This window comes from Myotis nattereri (assembly GCF_964212035.1).
Source record: "Myotis nattereri genome assembly, chromosome: 15".
NCBI classification, from domain to species: domain Eukaryota; kingdom Metazoa; phylum Chordata; class Mammalia; order Chiroptera; family Vespertilionidae; genus Myotis; species Myotis nattereri.
In genome coordinates, this window is record NC_138090.1 from 39,459,082 (window position 1) to 39,473,450 (window position 14,369).

The following is a 14,369-nucleotide window of genomic DNA, read 5'->3' on the forward strand; positions in this document are numbered from 1 at the left end:
CATTGGTTGATTCTTTTTTCCCCCCAGAGTTTAGGACTTCTAATTTGTCCTATAGCTGATGAAGCAAAATTATGATAAAACATTCTGCTTTTCTTTATACCCCAACACACACACACACACACACACACGCACACGCACACGCACACACAAACTATTTGTAGGGAAAAAAATGGTTTTCTACATGGGAAGAAACAATATAAATTCAAAACTTACAGATAAGGGTTAGCTCTATCATTCCTCTCTTTAAAAAGTTTATACGAATATCCAGACAAAACCAACTGGGTATCTCCTTTGAAATGTTACCTAAATGGATTTCCAAGTAGACCACAGGACTGTATACTGTCTTGGAATGTCCTTAGAAGGCTCTGTCATTGATCAGGTAACAGAGTGAAAACAACAGAGTCCTTTCTTTTTCAAATGGAAGATGGAAAGACAGGGGTAGAAGAAACTATTCAAACTTCATCTTCTTTCCTTGTGGCTTATGGTCTCCTCCTCCTCTTCTGCCTCCTCGACCTCCAAAACTTCCCCAGCCTCTACCTCCAAAGCCACCTCTGCCTCCACCATGACCCCCGAAGCGACCTTCACCCTTAGGCTTGGCCCAGTCCAAATTAACTTTGTTTCCATCAATTTCACCATTTTCCATGCCTCCTTGGCAGCTTTGGCATCTCCCTCACTGTTGAGGTTTACAAAACCAAACCATTTGGAAGAGCCCGTCTCCCGATAAGTGACTATCCTTGCCCGGATAGAGCCATCAAATGTCTCTTCCGCAGTCTCCTCAGACAGACCTTTGACAAACAGAGTTTTGGTTGGCTGGCTATCATTAGGTGATCCTCTGGGTCATTGCAATTCTAGCCTGATTTCTCTGCCCTCTATTTCTCTTTTATTTCAGGAATTTAAAGCTTCTTTAGCATCTTCAAATGAAGCAAATTCTATAAATGCATACCCTTTAGATTTGCCATTTTGGTTCTGGGGCACTTTGGTAAAAGTTGCCTTCTCAAATACTTCCTGAAGAGTTTCTTCTGTTGCACTGTAGGAAAGGTTGCTTAAAACCAGAATTTTTGATTTACCATTCCAAGTGCTGTTCTTTCCATCCCTATGGTCTTGATTTTGACCTTTCCAGTATAGTACAGAGAAATGGATCGCCCATCTATTTCTGTTCCCTGCTTTTCTTCCAAGGTTTTCTCTGCATCAGCTTCTGTCTTAAATTCAATATAAGCAATCCATTTATTCTTCCCATCCTTGCTGACTAATCTGATCTCCATAACATCTTCAAACACTTCTTTTAATTTGTCCTGAGTAACTTTACCACATAAGGCAGATTTTTTTGCCAAAAGTATTCTTGCATCTCTATCTTTCCTAATGCCTTTTTCCTTTGTTTTTTTTTTTTCTAGTTTAATTTCATTGCCAACAACTTTTAAATCAGTGAGTTCTAAGGCTTTTTCCAGGTCCTCAGAAGATTAAAAACCCACATAGCCCAACTTCCTGGACACACCAATTCTGATGTCTACAACAGCAAGATCGTTTTTAGCAAAAACATTACTGATACCCATTTTTTAATTCAGGAGCAGTCTTGCTGGAGTTCAGGTTTCCATCAAAGAGAATGAAAGCCGTAGTTGGTTCTGTGGCTTCTAATTTCTGTTTCTTGGCCTCAGGAGTAGCTTTCTGTTTGGCCATTTCCTTCTTTTGTTTTCCAGGTGCTTCTTTGACAGGCTCTTCCTCCTCCTCTTCATCTTCCTCCTCCTCCTGTTCCTCATCATTGTCCTCCTCATCAACTTCATCCTCCTCCTCTTTATCATCCTCCTCTTCATCCTCAACTGTGCTCTTAGCCTTCGCAGGAACAGCTTTTATGGGAGCTTTCTTACTTTTGGCTGGTGCAATCTCCATGGGTTCTTTTTCAGAGTCATCTTCTTCATCATCCTCATCTTCATCACCATCTTCCATCCTCATCTTCATCATCATCCTCACCATCTGAGGCAGGAGCAGCAGCGTAGCTTTCATCAGTGCTGGCTCAAATTCATCCTCATCTTCATCCTCCTCCTTCTCCTCCTCCTCCTCCTCCTCCTCCTCATCCTCTTCCTCATCCTCCTCTTCACTGTCATCATCATCTTCCTCATCACTATCTTCCTTCTTGGCATTCTTGCCATTCTTTGCTCTCTTGACTGGGGTGGCTGCTCCCCTTTTTCCAGGGGTTGCTACCAGTGCTTTGCCTGTTGTGCCACCCTTCTTACCAGGTGTGGCTAATGCTTTGGCTGGTGTAACTGCTGCCTTTTTTCCAGGGGTGACAACCACTTTCTTGCCTGGTGTGGCAACTGCAATCTTTTTTGTTGGGGAAACCATCATCTTCTTTCCTGGAGTTGTGGTAGCCTTCTTTTTTTAAAATTTAAATTTTTTATTGTTTTAAGTATTAGATGAGTCTCCCTTTTCCCCCATTGACCTCTCCTTGGCCACCCCCACCCCCAAGCACAAGCCCTTACCCCCTATCTGTGTCCATTGGTTTTGCTCATATGTGTGCATACAAGTCCTTTGGTTGATCTCTTACTCCCTCACCCCCTGCCTTCCTTCATAGGTAGTACAGTCTGTTCGATGCTTCTATATCTCTGGTTCTATTTTTGTTCATCAGTTTATGTTGTTCATTATATTCCACAAATGAGTGAGATCATGTGATATTTATCTTTCTCTGACTGACTTATTTCACTTAACATAATGCTCTTTAGTTCCATCCATGCTGTTACAAATGGTAAGAATTCTTTCTTTTTTTAAAGCAGCATAGAATTCCATTGTGTAGATGTACCTGTGGTAGCCTTCTTGCCTTTTTTTCTGAGGAATGATAACTTCTTCTCTACTGCTTTCATCTTCTTCATCTGACATTTCCTCATCTTCACTATCTTCTACCTCCTTTGGAGGGGGAGCCATTTTCTTAGGGTTACCTTGATTTTTACCGGCCTTTGTGAGCTTCACTATAATGGCAGCTTATGACAGTGGAGTGTGTGCCCAGAGGAATCAAACAGCGTCGATGGTGGCCGCTGGTACCAGAAGAACCAGAGCACGTTCATTTCTCTACCAGCTAGAGTTCAAGACTTCATTGGTTGATTCTTGTATGTGCCCTGACTGGGGATTGAACATGCAACCTTGGAGTATCAGGATGATGTTCTAACCAAGTGAACTACCCAGGAAGGGCTAATTAGCTGTGTTTTTTCTAAGATGCCTTTTATAAGCAAGGTATCTTAGAGTTGGTGAAATAGGGTGTATCAGAGCCTATAGCACCGAAAGTGCCAGGTAAGTGTTAATCAGTGTCATTACTAATTGCTTCTTCTGAACACCTGAACAGTATCCTTCTCCCTCTTGGGGAAGGTTCCTCAGGAAGACAAGGTTCTCTCTCTCTCTCTCTCTCTCTCTCTCTCTCTCTCTCTCTCTCTCTCTCTCTCTCCTGCTGAAGTCAAACAAGGAGTCATGTTGTATTGGTGTTGGCAGCCTTCCAACAATAATGTGAGGATGAAGCTGAAGCTAGGGACCGCAGAGTAGGGAAACACAAACCTGGGCTGCCAATGACATCACTGAGCATCTGGACAGACCATCAAATCTCTGTATGTTTATTTGCAGCCCAAAGCATTCATTGATGGAAGTTGTGTGTGTATGTGGGTGTACAAGTATGAGTGAGTGTGCGTATTTGTAAACATTTTCCCTGAAACACTGGTGGGTTCTGAGAGTTCTGAACATGAGCTGTTTTTACTAGTATTTTTATTTGGCCACTGGCCCACTCTAAGCCACCTAAGGGAGTATTCTCCCAGACGCTCTTTCACCACCCAATGCTACAGATGTCTGGGAAGCCCAGTGCAAGAGATTTATGGGTAACCAGGATGTGGTTGTTCAAAAGTGCTCAGAGGCACCTCCTACCCCATCTCCCCAGTACCTTTGACACAGCAGCAAACTCTTCTGTCTCCAACCCTGGAGGGCTCTGACTTTATTACCTCTCTTCAGACATCCAATCAATCATTCCTGTCTTCTCTTCTACATCTCTGGGCCAGTTTCCCACCTTCAACAGAAAAATCTCTCTGGAAATTGTCACCTATTTCCTCCAAGAACAGCATCTCTCAAAGAGTAGAACACACTAGTGAGATCTTAGGTGGTACAAAAAAATGAACATTTATTTTTTCAAAGAAAAAAATGTTAAAAAGTGATATAAAGTTACCCTTTAACTAAATTAAGTCTAAAATTGATTTAAAAAAGAATAGTAAGTAAATAATAGTTGAAGTAGTCCTCAAATATAGCTAAAAATCTCAAATGGTACATGATCCACTGAGGTTTGGGAAACTTGGCCTTAGAGAAACTGCACTGTTTCCCCAGGTGATAGCCCCAATTTGTGTGGTTTGGACATAAACTGGGGCTATCACCTGGGGAAACATAGTGCAGAGTTTACCCTCTTTCTTTCTTGGGTCTTCTCTTCATGTGCATGGGTGTCCAACACCAAGCTGGCCAAAATGAGGGTTGATGGTGATCGCCAAGCAGCTAACTGTCTCTGTGAGAAGCCTCAAAGAGATTATATTTACACTAGAGGCCTTGATGCATGAAACTTGTGCAAGAGTAGGCCTTCCTTCCCCTGGCTGCAAGCACTGGATTCCCTCTGGCACCCGGACCCGGGCTTCCCTCACAGCCCTAGCTTCATCCAGAAGGTTGTCCGGAAGGATGTCTGATCTAATTAGCATATTACACTTTTATTATTATAGACTAGAGGCCCAATGCACAAAATTCATGCAGGCGGGGGCGGGGGGGGGGGAGGTCCCTCAGCCCGGCCTGCACCCTCTCCAATCCAGGACCCTCGGGGGATGTCCGACTGCTGGGTCAGGCCTGATCCCCATGGGACATCCTTCTTTCAATCCGGGACTGCTGGCTCCTAACCACTCATCTGCCTGCCGGCCTGATCCCCCTAACTGCTCTCCCGTGCCAGCCTCATCACTCCTAACTGCCTCTGCCTCAGCTCGGCCACCATGGCTTTGTCCGGAAGGACATCCGGAAGGTCATCCAGAAGACGTCCTGTCTAATTAGCATATTACCCTTTTATTAGCATAGATTAGAGACCCAGTGCATGAAATTCATGCACAGGGCGGGAGTCCCTCAGCCCGGCCTTCACCATCTTCAATCTGGGACCCTTCAGGGGATGTCTGACTGCCTGTTTAGGCTAACTGCCTCTGCCTGCCAGCCTGATCGCCCCTACCTTGCCCCCCTGCTGGCCTTATTGCTCCTACCTTGCCCCCTTGCCAGCCTGATTGACCCTAACTTGCTCCCCTGGCAGCCTAATCTTCCCTAACCACCTTTGTCTTGGCCCTGGCCTAAGCCCCAGTCTGGCCTCCCTCTGCAGGAGGCGACCTGGTGGATCAGGGTAAGGTGCCGCCCCCATTACCCCACTGCTCCTGCCACTGCTGGCCTGATCTTGGGCTTTTTGCAGCTGCCCACAGCTGCCTGAGCCTGGACCCTTCACAGCCACGCCTCGGCCCTCACAGCTGCTGCAGCTTTGTCTGGAAGGACGTCTGGAACATGTCTGTCCTAATTAGCATATTACCCTTTTATTAGTATAGATGATTCAAAGTCAGATGCAATTCAGAATACTTTTCCTGAAGTAGCACCTGCAGGTAATGCTCACGGTCATGTTTCTTAATGCTCGTGGAAGCATGGGGGTGGGGGTGGTGGCTATGGAGTACTGGGATAAGCTGTGGAATGCAAGACACCAGAGTTCAGTTCCAGGCTTTACCACTGACTAGTTAGATGATATGAACAAGCTACCTAATCACTCTGACCTCAGTTTCCTCATCTGTAAAGTGGAAATGACTAATAAGGAAACATACTTCCTGTGCTGTGAGCACTCAATGAGATAAGGAATATACAATCCTTTGAGTGCTTGAAATCAATAAGGGAGGATAGAAAGACAAGTTAGATGACTCCAGAAGTGGGACACTGTAAAGAGCACCCATCCTGGACTTCTTCAAAAAGTCACCATCCTAGAAAATAAATGTATGTATATGTGGAAAACTGTTCTAAACTCAAAGGGAATATAGGCACATAACAACCAAAGCTATGACTGAATCTTTTTTTTTAAAATATATTTTATTGATTTTTTTACAGAGAGGAAGGGAGAGGGATAGAGAGTTAGAAACATCGATGAGAGAGAAACATCGAGCAGCTGCCTTCTGCACACCCCCTACTGGGGATGTGCTCACAACCAAGGTACATGCCCTTGACCGGAATCGAACCTGGGACCCTTGCGTCCACAGGCCGACGCTCTATCCACTGAACCAAACCAGTCAGGCATGACTGAATCTTGATTGAATCATGATTTTGGAAAACTTAGAAAGGGGAAGGGAGGGAGGGAGGTAAGGCAAATAAAACCCACTATAAAAGACAATCTTGAGGCCATTAGGGAAATTTGAGATGGACCAAGTAGAAGGTAATACGGACTTAGGAGGGATGATGGAAGTACTTGAGTCGGAGAATGACCCGATTCTTAGATGTGTGCTTAAGTATTTAGGGTGAACAGTCATCATGTCTGCAACTTACTCTCAAAAGCCTCAGAAAAAAAAAAAAAACACAAAAAAAACAAGAACAAAGCAAACAGAGCAAATTATTAATAATTATTAAATCTAGATGGAAGTAATAGGTTGTGTTTATCCTATTCTCTCATTTTTCTGTATGTTTGAAACTTCTAGTAAAAAAGGTTTTGCAAACAAAACACCCATTGTGACAATAGATTCTCCTGACTGAAGGCAGGGCTGGAAACCCATTGGGAAGGGGGAGTGTTTAGAAGAGATAGACTCCACTTGATGCTCAAAGTTTCTATCGATGGTAGATGTCCCTGCTGAACTAATGGACACGTTGCCCACCCCACAGCCAAGCCCCTTACCCCTGGATTAGAGAGCCCTATTTTTTTTCAGGTACCAGTCAGCAATATTCTCAGGGAATTGTTTTCATTTGAGGTTGAGATGTCCAGGTCTGTGGGAAGAATGATGGGGGTGGGCTTTGGGGAGTTCCTCCTGCTTGATAAAAACTGAGGTATATACACTCCCTTGAGTTGGAGGGGTTCAGAGATTGGGAGGGGCATGATGAGGGGGACTTTGGGATAAGGCAATGCTCTATTTCTTGGTGGTTACATGGGTGTTTGCACTATAGTAATTCATTTATGCTGTATAGTTATGTACTTCTCCATGTGCATGTGGCAGAGTTGAGTGAAAATTCAGTCATGCAGGAGGCACTGGGGCCATCTTGGGACAACGAGGAGGCTGGTCCCAGGACGGATGCCACCATGCTGAGGAGGAGGAAAGGGAAAAATGGCCAGAGACGCCCCTTGCTGCCATCGCTGAGCCACTGCACTAACCAGGTATAGCCCTGCCTCAACCCTCCTGGTTCTGAAGGAGCATAAATGTCCTTATCTTCAGAGCCTTTTGGAATTGGGTTTCCTTTTGCCACATCCCAGATAGTCTTGGGCAACATGTTGGGGCCCTCCAAGACCACCTTTGGGTTTGGTCATTCACTAGGTACACTCACTCACAGGACTCAAAAGTTGTAATCCTCACAGTTATAGTTTGTTACAGTAAAGGATCCAAAGCAAAATCAGCAAAGGGAAAAGGGGGAGAAAAAGGGTTTCAAAGGAAACCAGGCACAAGCTTTCAAGAGTCCTTTCCCACTGCAGTCACACTGGATGTACGTAAGTCCCCCGGCAATGGCATGTGGCAACACATGCAAAGTGCTGTCTACCTGGGAACTCAGGAGTCCAGAGTTGTTGCTGTGGTCTGCCACTCAGGCACATGGTGGCAGTAACTGAAACTCCAGACCCCCAAAAGGGGAGCAGGTGTTCAACCACAAAGGACCTTGTTTGCACACACTATCTAGACAGGTGCTTGGGGTGATTTAAGACTCCAAGCATGCAAGACACTTATCAGAACATTTAGAGAGCCTAATTCCCAGGTGTTGGCCAAGGGCCAGTCATGACAACAGGACCTTCTTGAGAATGTGCAGGATTTGAGCAACTCAGGTCTGTTGAGTTAATTCTTTCCTGCATAAGTATTATCATGATCCTCATTTAAAAATATATTTTTATTGATTTCAGAGAGAAATGGAGAGGGAGAGGGAGAGCTAAACACATCAATGACGAGATAGAATCATGGATTGGCTGCCTCCTGCATGCCCCACTCTGGGGATCGAGCCCCCAACTTGGGCACTGGGGACCAAGCCACACTGGCTGGCCATTATCCTCATTTTTTAATTTGAGGAAATGGAGGTCCAGAGGAGTTAAGAGATGTGCCCAAAGTCACCCAGCTAATAAGGGGTGGAGTTCTTAAGTCCTTATGTTTCTCCTTCAAGTTGGCCACACCACTAGGGCCCACTGTCTGGGTCAGAGTAACATGACCGTGGGCTGGCCTTGGCTCAGGGGCCTGCAGTCTACATGCTTAGAACATCTGGAGATTCCACTGAAATGCCGTGGAATCAAAGAGGGCAAATCCCCAAAGGGAAAGGAAAGGAGGAAGACCAGGCAAAGGGATAGACAAGTCAACAAATTTCTCGAGGAAAGAACTTGTTTGGGAAGCCATTGCCCCTGGAACAGTGAGAGGGGACCTTGAGCCACGGCCTGCAGAATGGGCCTGCAAGACGAGCAAGGTGAAGCCAGGTGGGAAGTGGGAGGGAGACAGGAAATCAGGGCTTCACTGGCTAACTGGCTGCTCACACCCTCTACCTTCCTGCTCCTCCCCACCACAAAGCCCAGACAGCTCAACATTTGAACCCAGGACCCCCAAAACTAATGAGACTATTTTCTACAGCAATGCTTTAGGAATTGTGGTAGAGAGACTCATTCCTGGAGTGGCTGCTACTCCCCAGGGGTGCTTGGGTTTTTGTTACAGGGATTTTGGGGAGCGTGAGGAGGCCAAATGTCCCATGAGGTGGCCCATAGTGTTCCGGATAGTCAGTCCCATGAGACATTGGAGGTAGAGAACCTGTTTCTAGTTACCCAGACTCAGTACTGAGCTCCATTTTACTCATAAAAAACATTTACAATTTTCTAGAATGCAAATACTGGTTAAAACAAGGGAGGTTTATCCTTAGCCAGTTGCTCAATGGTTAGAGTGTTGGCCTGGGGACCAAAGGGTTTTGGGTTTGATTACCAGTCAAGGGCAAATGCCTCAGCTGCAGGTTCAATCCCAGCCCCACACCTATCCCCTACCCCCCATCGGCTCCAGGAGGCAACCAATCAATGTGTCTCACAGCCACGCTTCACTCTCTTCCCCTTCCCTCCTTCCCTTCTATTTTCTCTAAAAATCAATGGAAAAAATATCTTCAGCTGAGGATTAAAAAAAAAACAGCAAGGGAGGTTTGTACATTGTTTACCGTTTTGTTCTTTGAATCACCAGTACAGTGTGCTTGGGTCTGTTTTCATTTGTGGTACTCCTGACAGCATTCTCGAAGATTCTGCCCCTAGTACAGACCCTAAACCCCATAATTATGTTTTGCAGTTTAATCAGACTGAGCATTTCATAATTGTATTACAAATAACTTTACTCTTATTCTTCCTTTGTATTACAATGAGACCATTATCTTGATTAAATTTTTTTGTATGTGGATAGGTTACATTATCCATAAATTTCATTACAGGGTAGTAAAAAGAGCCTATAAAAACATTTATTATAACACTAATCTATGGCAATAAATATCAGAACAGCTGTTATCCCCAGGTGTGAGAGTGGGTGGTGAGAGGACTGACAATAAAGGGGCACAAAAAAACTTTCTGGAGTGATAGAAATGTCCTCTACCTTGACTGGGTGGTATACAATTGTCAAAACTCATCGAACTGGGTATTTATAGTGGCTGTATTTCATTGTCATAGTGATGTAGATTATACCTCACTCAAATTGAATACAAAACATAAATTTTAAAAATATCTGAATAGAAAAGTTTAAAATACATATTTGTTATAGAAAGGAGGCTTTGGGCCTGCTAAGGCCTTGAAATGAATGAAGTGGATTTGGACAGGCACTTAACACAAAAGTGAGAAAGAACAGAACAGCCTACCTCAGCCAGCACTGCTGTGGACAATGCTGGGTTGGGCATCCTACACAAGATACAGAAAACTTTCAGCTAAATAATAGGTGCAGAGATGTATGTGTGCTGAGTTGTAATGTAAATACTTTTCTGATTCTGAACTGGAGGCAAGAAAGTTTGAAAACCACACTCTAAAATAGGAGTCACTGGATGTTCAAAATGATCAGCCGTCTTTTGACACAAGACCCACTCAGGACAGAGGTTTCACACGGAGGTGCCTGTCACATAGCCTTCTTGATAATTTCTGATTCTCCTACAACGACGACAACATTATTGAACGTGACCACATTACCCCAGCTTTACCGGAGAAGCCTGCGGTGAGGAGTTTGTGTTTCCAAGATAATTAAATGTGGTAGCTTAAGTTCTCATAACAGGAATTACAGGGGAGGGAGAGAAAGGGTGGTGGGCTAAGACATTTAAACCTTGATTTTTTTTTTTAAAAAAGAATAGTTTATTGACTTTTAGAGAGAGGATGAGAGAGGGAGAGAGAAAAACATCAATGTGAGAAAGAAACATCAATCAGCTGCCTCCTGCACACCCCCTACTGGGCATGGGGTTTTCAACTTGAGCATGTGCCCTTGACCAGGATTTGAACTGGCAACCACCTGGTGCACCGGGTGATGCCCAACCGAGTCACACTAGCCATGGCTAAATCTTCATCTTTTATAGAGAAAGTCTAAATTTGATCAATTCAGAATTAATACTACCAAAAATGGGGAAAATACAAATCATATCACACACTAAGGGCCAATTTCCCTAATATGTATATAAATTTCCCACAATCAAGGCACAATTCCATGGGGAAAAATGCACAGAGAATATGAACGGATAGTTCCTAGAAAAGGAAATAAATGTGGCTCTTCAATATATGAGAAGATAGAAGGCATGACTTGAAGCAAAATAAATACAGATTGAAACAGTACTGAGATATCACTGTTTACTAAAACAAATTGGTAAGCACAAAAAGGTTGGCAACAGCTGTATTGGCAAGACCCCAGTGGGGGGAAAGCACACACTGTTGGTGAGAGTGTCAACTGGTAGACAGCCTGCGGCAGCATTAGAAATGCACCTACTCTCTGACCCAGAAATTCGTGTGTAGGAGAACGGCACATGCAGAGAGCGCAAAAAGATGCGTGCATGAGGTTCGTCATTACAATGCTCTGAAAGAGCAAAAGATAGGGGACAACCTAAATATCCCTCAGTAGGGAATTGGTTACGTAAGTCATGGTTCTTCCAACACAGCATGATGTGAAGTCATGAAAAACAAATCTCTCAATAGTTCCTCACTGTCACCAATGACCTCTGTGTTGCTAAATCCAGAGTTCAATTCTTTCAGTAACCTTGGTCCATCGGCAGCATTTTAAAAAATATGACAGAGAATCATTGATCGGCTGCCTCCTGCACGCCCCACACTGAGGATTGAGCCTGCAACCCTGGCATGTGCCCTGCCTGGGAATCAAACTGTGACCTTCTGGTTCATAGGTTGATGCTCAACCACTGAGCCACTGGCGGGGCCACAAGCAGCATATGGCATGGTTAAGCAATCCATCCTTCTTTTTTTTGTTTGGCTTTCAGAATAGTACGCCTGTTGGATGTTCCTTTGATACGGGATTTTTGGACTGGAACATGAGGTGTTCCCCTGGGCAGGATGGCTTCCCCCATTCTTTGTCTGTCAGGGTTGAAGAATGAAACCACGGACAGAAGATGGTATAGCAAAAGTGGAAATTTATTGAAGATCAAGTACAGACTCCCACATGGGGAGGAGGAAAGAATCTCACAGCACAGACTCCCACATGGGGAGGGGGAAGAGTCCCACCGAGTTTCTTTTTCCCGGGTTTATAAAGGCTGCAGTTTTGTGCCTCGATATCCCCTCTGATTGGCCACTGTTCCCCTTTGATTTGCTCACCATAGCAATTTCTGAGCTCAAAGGTCAAACCTCACATGGGACATGTGAGGCCCTCCTTCTTTATTTTGTAAATATAGACCTTTGGTTACTCCTAGTTCCCTTATCTTACGGAAATGTAACTACTGCCTCTCCCAACCTCCGTGTCTTATGGAAATATAACTTCTGCTGGCTCCCTGCTCCCTTGTCATATGGAAATGTACCCTTTTGCATCGCTTAGCCCTGTATATAAATTTCCCACATCCTTAATTTTAAAAATTCCCTAAATCTGCCTATTTCACCCCTAAACATTTCTATTTCACCTTCGCAATCTCAAGATTTGGTTCTTGGTCCTGACCTCTTCCCATTGGTGTTCACAACCAGTCTCATGGCCTTAAATACCATTGTAAGCTCTTGGCTTTCAAATTTCTCTCCCCAGCCTGATCTCTCCTCTCCACTCCAAACTCCTAACCCAACTGCCTGTTTGGGGTCCTCATTTGGATAAGAAAACCAAATTCCTGATTTTCTTGCGCAAATCTTTTCTCTCTGCCCTTAGCGAAAGATGACTCATCCTTCCAGTTGTTCAAGCCAAAAACTTTGGGGTTGTCCTTTATTCTTTTGTTTCTCTTTCATTCTCTATCCAGTCTGACATAAAATTCTATCAATTCTACCTTCAAAATCTACTCAAAGTATGATCACATTTCACCACCTCCATCCTCTCACCATACTTGGTCCTGTCCATTGTTGCCTCCTGCCTGTATCATCTCAGCAGCCTCCTCACTGATCTCCCTGCTTCTATTTGTCTCCTTCTTGTGTCCACCTGAGTTGATAAAAATAGACCCTTTCCAGGATATATCACAGTAAAAATTCAGAACTCTGGGAACAAAAAGATTTAACAAGCTTTGGGGTGTGTGTTGGGGGGAAGGTGACAGATCATCATCATTATCAACAACAAAAGATCAAAAAACAGAATGGGTTTAGATCTTTCAAGAAGAAGACAAGGAGAGCAATGCCTTTAAAATTCTGAAGGAAATTACTTTCTGTTCCTGAATTCCTTAGCCAGCCAAACTATCAATCAAGGAGGTTGAAGACATTTTCTGATGTGCAAACTCTCAAAAATTGACCTCCTGAGAAACCTTCCTTAAGAAGCTACAGGATGTGCTCCACCACAACGACAGCATCACCAAGAAAGAGGAAAGACTGGGTTTCCCAACACAAGACAGAAGTGAGGGGAGTCCCCAGGGTGATGAAAATTCCAGTGTGCCAGCTGGGTATCAAGGTTAGAGGTCAACCAGTTAAATAGGCCCATGTGACTCAACAGACAGTCATGTTGAGGGCTGTCATCACCAGCAAGCCAACCGCCATTTTGCTGTTTTGTTTTGATTTTTAACCTGAAGAGATAATGTCTAGGTAAGGTGAACTACATTCTTTTCTCTACTTGACTTGTCCTGCCTATGATGGAGTTACCGCTCTCCCTCCGGATCCACTGAGGATGCTCACTTCTCCACCACTAAACGTGCTGCTTGGCCCCCACGTGTGAGAGCTTGTGGGAGGCTGCAGTAGTCTCAGAAGTGGAAAACACAGAGCTGAAAACATTCCTGCTGGCCATTCAGGACACGGCCCACATTTCAGCCCTGACAGCTACTCTCATTTGTGGTTAGCCATGTGCTTTCTAGGATTCACTCATGTCCTTGCCCACTCAATCCACCAGAAAGGGTTTGCTAGACTCTCAGGTAAGCTGACACCAGATTTTGACCTGGATATGGTCCAGCTCATCCTCTCCCAGGGACTTCTGTTTAAGAGTGGACAGCCTGAAAACTCAACCATATAGTGGAAAACAGGTAAAATTTAAATAGTATGTAGTCTAATTAATAATATTATACCAATATAAATTTGTTAGTTTTTCCAAATGTACCATCTATATATATAAAAGGCTAATATGCTAAGTGTCCCTCCTACTGTCTGACCAGTTGCTATGATGCACACTGACCACCAGGGGCAGGCGCTCAATGCAGGAGCTGCCATAACATGCACTAGCCAGCACCACCGACCTGGCACAGACAAACCAACATTTGGCTTCCCCCAACTGGGACACAGGCCCTGGCACCACCCCAGAGTGACACCCCACCAAATTGCAGCCAACACTACCAAGACCCCATGGCACAAAATGTAGCCCACAGCCCAGCCCAGCCTGGAAATGGTTGCCGTGGGCTCTGGGTAATGATGTCACGTAGCAATGCCTGGCTTCCTCTCCCTAGTGACTAGCCTCCTTAGACTTTCTTCAGCCCAGGAACACGACTTGCTTTATAGCCAGGTGGAAATATTTTACACTTTAACTAAATGTTTGTAAAGTGTTTTCCTGTGACTCCTCTCATTTGATCCTCACAGAAGTCCTGGAGTAGGTAGG

At 44.5% G+C, this 14,369-nt stretch overlaps 1 pseudogene across 1 annotated transcript; it reads right to left on the reverse strand.

The window, feature by feature from the left end:
* Window positions 1–448: 448 nt before the first annotated feature.
* On the reverse strand, window positions 449–12,704 carry LOC308530575 (nucleolin-like; annotated as a pseudogene). The gene is made up of 3 exons: window positions 12,686–12,704; window positions 2,792–2,957; window positions 449–2,348 (listed from the first exon to the last, which is right to left on the reverse strand). The product of its transcript is annotated as a nucleolin-like (transcript).
* Window positions 12,705–14,369: the final 1,665 nt, after the last annotated feature.